The sequence below is a fragment of the Silene latifolia genome, chromosome Y (genome assembly GCF_048544455.1).
Source record: "Silene latifolia isolate original U9 population chromosome Y, ASM4854445v1, whole genome shotgun sequence".
In the NCBI taxonomy this organism is placed as follows: Eukaryota; Viridiplantae; Streptophyta; class Magnoliopsida; order Caryophyllales; family Caryophyllaceae; genus Silene; species Silene latifolia.
Window position 1 is genome coordinate 190,449,927 of NC_133538.1, and position 6,282 is coordinate 190,456,208.

Consider the following 6,282-nt stretch of genomic DNA (forward strand, 5'->3'; position numbering starts at 1 on the left):
TATGGGCAGACATGACAACTCCAAAAACTTCAACTGGCCAAACACCTTATTCTTTGGTGTATGGTTGTGAAGCAGTCATCCCTGCAAAAGTACGTGTGACAACCTCAAGATATAGCCTGAACAACATAGAAGCAAACAACATTCTGATGTAAGACAGCCTAGTGCTGACAGAAGAATTGAGAGATACTGCCAAAATCAGGATAGCATTATATCAACAAGCACTAGCAAGAAGCTATAAAAAAAATGTCAAGATTGTAGTTTTGAGGGAAGGGGACCTTGTCCTACAAAAAGTATTCCCAAATAAAAAAGAAAAATCAGCAGGAAAGCTAGCCCCTGTATGGGAAGACCCATATTTAATTGACTCAATCTTCGAATAAGGAGCATACATGCTCCAAACTTTAGAAGGAGAAATAATTCCAAGGTCTTTGAATGTAACTCATTTGAAATTATTTCATATATAAATTCTTAGAATAATACAACTATATCTTGTCCTGATCAGGTAAAAAACCAATACTACTTCTAACATATTTTACCCTTTATATTTTGCTTGTTTGCCTACCTTATGTGTTCAACATGCAAACTCTATGTGCACATTGTATGTAAAACTTGAAATGTTCAACCCTGCTCATGATATATGCATCTCTACTATAATAATTGAATCTTGAAAAATTATACATGACTTGTTATTGCATGAATAAGTCTTCAGGATTGAGGGCTACTCTATTATATTTTATTTTTATTTTTTGTTCAAGTATTTTTTTTAAATTTTTGCACCCTGTCGTGCCTAACATAGTTGGTAACCCATACCAGATATGGCAAATACAGGACCAATCATACATGAAATAATTGTCTGACCTCGCTATTTGCCGCACACCTCTACAAGGGTGGATGCAGCAATGTGACATGTAAGATGGTGAAAGATCCTGACTACACGTACAATGTCGTCTAGACAGGCCGAATACCATGCCCTCTAGACAGGCAGAGGACATAAGCCCTCTAGACAGGTCGACGTCCTACCCATTTCAACCATGATAGGATAGAAACTGCATATGGTTGAAGATCTACACAAAAATGAAAAAACAAATAGGTTTAAGAGGTTAATAGGCTTGAAGAAAACAGGTTAACAGACTTGAAGAAAACAGGTTAACAGGCTTGAAGAAAACAGGTAAACAGGTTTAACAGGCTGAACAAATTTTCAAAATATTCCAGACAGGATTGAAAAAGCAAGCCTAAAACGCGAACTTTATATCATTAAAGCCCTTACCCCTAGGGCAAAGGAATCAAAATATATCTATCCTGGCAAGGATAACCTCCTTAATCAGGAAAACCAAAATATCAAATTGTTTTTCCAGGGACATCCCTCCTGCATGGGACAAACCAAATAAAAATTATTATTTAAAAACTACTATTCTCCCTTGGAAGCAGCATCACCAGCAACATCTGCTGTCCCTTCGGCATCCTCAGCATCAACATCCTGCTCTCCTGGAGAATCTACTTCCTGATCTTCACCATAGTTGTGCAAATCATGGTACTTCTTAGCAGCAATAGCCATCTCAGCTTCAAGGTTCCACCTTGCCCTGGCTTCCACGGGCTCAGACATAGCCGCCACTTTACTCTTGATGAATAAATAGAAAGCAGTAGCATCAAGCTTGTTCTCCAAATCATCCTTCTCGAGACAAAGCTCTTCATTCCTATCCGGCGCTTCTTGCAACAACTGCTTGCTAGACCGAACCTTAATCTTGGCAGCATCCAGCTCAACATTGGCAGTAACCAATTTAACCTTTGCGAAAGAGAACTCATATTGCAGCTTATCAAGATCGGCTTGTAAAATATCAATCTTGGCCACCAATGAGGTAGCCTGATAAGCATTAAGGAGACAAGCCGCTGCACCCTGATCAGGAAAATGAAAAGTGTAAGAAAAAATAAACCAAGAGGCTTAGCAACCAAGTAAAGAAGAAGTATGAAGTACCTCCTACAAAGATCCAATAGCATTAGTCAAAAGATTGACAACATGATTCATCGCATCAACACTCTTGGTGGAGGTCTCAATAGGGTCTATTAACAACATTGAAGGAGAGTAAGAATTGTCAAAGCTTTGAATCTTCTTCCTAGCAGCATCCCGGTTGTCAACCCTGGCCTTGACCTCCCTGTTAGGGCAGGAATGTCACCCTCCTCTTGTTTACTTTTCTGCGCCATTGAATTTGTCTCAGCAGGGGCAACTCGAGCAGCGGGGGTATAAGTATAATCAATCAATACATCAGCCCAAACAATACTCTCGGAATCTTCCTCCTTAACTTTTGGAAGCTTGGCATTCAAGTCTGCAATCCCAAACCTGGCAAATCTGGTAGATGATCTAGTGGCTACAACACGAGGAACTATATCAGCAATAAAGAAAATTATTACAACTAACCTATCCTGAAGAAAACCAAAGGAAAAAGAATATCACTGCCATAAGTTGAAACCCCATCGGCCCTGCTAGGTTTTGGAGCCTTGAAAATGCTCTAAGCCTTCAAGCAGCAAGGAAAGCATTCCACTCCAGAGCAGATCCGGGCAGGAATGAAGATCCTAGCAAGAGCAACCAGGAGCAAAAGCAGAAGCGCAATCTTCCTCCGCCACTTCTACTCTATGAAGTAAAATTCATAAATGGCGGATCAGAAATTTGTGGTCTGACTAGTTCAGCAGCAAAAACGATAACCAGGACTCCTCAGACAAAGTCATCCTACAAGCCTGTCAATATAGCGCCTATCACTTTTAGATATTGTGACCTGTAGGCATCCCTGACTTGCATCATGAAAGCCTGGTGATCTTAATGCATGTTGGAACCGCCAATTTAAGGAGAACCCTGGTAGACGGGGGCAGCTCAGTGAACTTGATCATGTTAGACGTACTTAAAGCCATGAAGATCAATGAGGATCAAATCACCAAGAAGTCTAGTGTCTTGGTAGGTTTCAGTGGAGAAACAAGAAACACATTGGGGGAAATCTATCTTACCACCTATGTTGAAGGTGTTACATCCTATGAAAGATTTGGAGTCCTAGACTATCTATCCTCCTATAATGTCATCCTGGGCAGGCCATGAATCCACAATGTCAAAGTTGTCCCCTCAACTTACCATCAATGTATCAAGATACCAACGGATTGGGGAGTAGAAACTATCAAAGGTGAGCATAAGTCAGCCCAGGAATGCTATACCGAGGCCTTGAAGCCTTCCAAGGCAGTTAAGTCTCTCGCATAACAATTATCGTACCCTGTCAAGAGCACATATGTAGCACCATCTAGGATGAAAACAGATCAGATAATTCTCAACCCTGAGTATCCTGACAGGTATGTTTTAGTAGGTTCTGATGCCCTTGATTCTGTCAGGCCTGAGTTAGTAAGTTTCCTAAAAAATAAGACTTATTGTTTTGCTTGGTCTCATTTTGATATGAATAGAATTAATGCTGATGTTATTTGTGACACCCCGCGATAAAGCGGAAGGTAAAACCCATAAACACAAGTGGAAATGTGAAAATTTTAAAACTTTTATTTAATAGATAAGGTTTAGCATAAAAGAGTCACTAAAAAATTCAACGGAGAAAAATAGGCGGAAATAAAACATAGGTTCATACAAACGTGATAGTAAAAAATGGGGAAAATATATCCCACGAATGACAAGACAAAAAAGGTGAGTCTAAGCGTTTTAATGAGTAATCTACTAGTCCAAGGTACTCGCTAGCTCACACGTCTATACCCCATATACTACATCTTCAAAAACTTGTTATTCATGAAAACATGAAAGCCACAGTCAGTGGGGGAATAACTCGGGGTTCTCCCAGCCACATTATGTTAAAATAAACGTAACAAAGAACTCAACTAAGCAAGGCATAGAAAATAATTGTAAGCAAGGTGAATAAATAAATGCCATGGAATAAAACTTGCCAATTGAATAAAAATAATTAAAGTGACTAATATTAGCATAACATAAATTCATCCAATTATGTGAGACATTTGAGTAAAAGAAGACGCGTATAATTATGGAAACGCATCCCAAGTAAAAATGACATATGCAACCATCCCTAATGCAAGACATTTACCACTCTTAGACTATAATTTCCCCGGGTAGAACCACGATAAAAATACGTTGTATGGGTAATAATACCCTCTCATTTTCATCATGACGTGGCAACTCGCTATTGGGTAAGATAGAGGCACACAGATCAATAACAAGGCAGCAGACTGCTAGACACTAGGAAGAACAAGGGGGGATGAAACTGGACATTCAAGTAATATGAAGGCCACGATTGAGCTAAATAATGAACAGCCAGCAGGAACGTTGAAATGGTCAGCAGGAACATTGCAGTTATCAGCAGGAGCTTTGACAAAGTCAACAACCACTCCCTATTTCATAGGAAGTGGAGCGTATGGTTGAGCAAATATAGAGACATGTACGACAATTCAAGGAAGGCTATAAAAGGGCAACACACACGAGATTGAAGGACCTCTCATTCATCATTCACTCCACTTGAAGAAACAACATTCATCACCAACAACAAATAATATTTTTCACACTTAGAAACATATACACCGTTCGTATCATTTTTACTTAGTCATTTGGAGATTACTACTGTTCCTCCTGATTGTTCCAGCTAGGTTTACCCTCGAAATCTATTACTACTAGTGGATCATTGGCGGGATACCACTCCCCCCGCGGTTTTTACCACATTTTGGGTTTCTCGCGTCACCATTTTGCTTGTGTCATTTGTCTCTCTTTCTTTTTCGTTTGCTTTTTCTTTCGTACTAGTTGTTTACTTTAATTCTCGTTATGTTCCTAATACTGATATACTCAAGTCCTTAATACCGTATTTTAATTGAAATAGCCGCATTGGCTTACAAATCTTTAGTCGGTAAAATCTTACCAAAATGATTTGGCGCCCACCGTGGGGCATTGTGGTTTAATCTTGGTTAAAATACCTCTTTTCGTAATATCCTAACATCTTTATAGTTGGTCATGTCAGGATCCAGTCAGAACATATCTGATCCAATGAGTACATCAGTGCAAACTCCAGTAGTAGGGGCAACGCCAGCAACCTCCGGTGGTCCAACTACGGCGATCCCTACCACCAGAGTGACTGCAGGCCAGGCTTAGCCCCAGGTATCAGCAAAGCCTCCTTACTCCCCCAAAATCCCAGATCTGGGAGCAGGGAAGGCTGGCAAATCACCAGTTATCAATCTTGTACCCAAGCCTAATAGGGATGGGAGTCCGCAGCGCCCAGGATCACCAGGACACCTGACATGGGCGCGTTTCCCAGGAGTGTCACAATCGGATCCGGTACAGCAGTTTCTCCAAGGGATGACATCCTTGCAGCAGGCGGTGATAGGGCTACAAAGGGACAATCTGTCCTTGTAGGAAAAGATAGATGCAGTGTCACCACTAGGAACGACCCAGCAGATAGCAAGGTCAACACTCGGCCAAGGGAATGCCAAGGAGTACTCAGGGAGACTACTGCCGCAAAATCTAGTGACCAGGCTCGATATGGATATGCTGCCACCAGGGGTAACCACACCACCCGAGCAAGTGTATCCAGCAGGAACGGTGGCCACCCAGGATACAATCCAACCACTAGGGGTTCCCCCGCCACCAAGGATGCCACAAACGTACCCTATGGTGCTCAATCCTGTGGGATTAGGAGAACTAACTCCAAATCCCACACCAATAACCAGCAGTACGCTAGTGATACCAGGAAGCAATCCAGGGGAACAGTCAGCAAGAAACGCATACCCCGGGATATGCTCCTATATGCCATATTCTCCGGACAGCCAGTTCAGGCCTATTGTGAACTCAATACCATTACCTAGAAGCTACATGGTCCCTCCTTACATATCAAGAGGGACACCAAATCCATATGGGGTCTACTCGGTACCCCACAACCAGGGTATGGGGGTAGGAAGCCATGTAGAACAACAGTTGCAGGATATCAGGTCCATACTCAGCAAGGTTCTAGGGTTACCACGTCCCATGGAGGTGGCAACCCCAGAGTGCTATGCAGATTCCCCCTTTGTGGACAGCATTGCCCTCGTCAGCATGCCAAAGGGGTTCACCACGCCAACAATGACGTTGTATGATGGAACAGAGGATCCGCTTGAGCACATTAACCAGTATAAACAAAAAATGATGGTGGTCGCAGCAACATGGCCTGAAAAGGAGGCATGTATGTGCAAGGGATTTGGTTCCACCTTTTCAGGAGCCGCACTCCAGCGGTTCTTTAACCATCCCAACAAGTCTATTTCCAGCTTCGCGGGCTT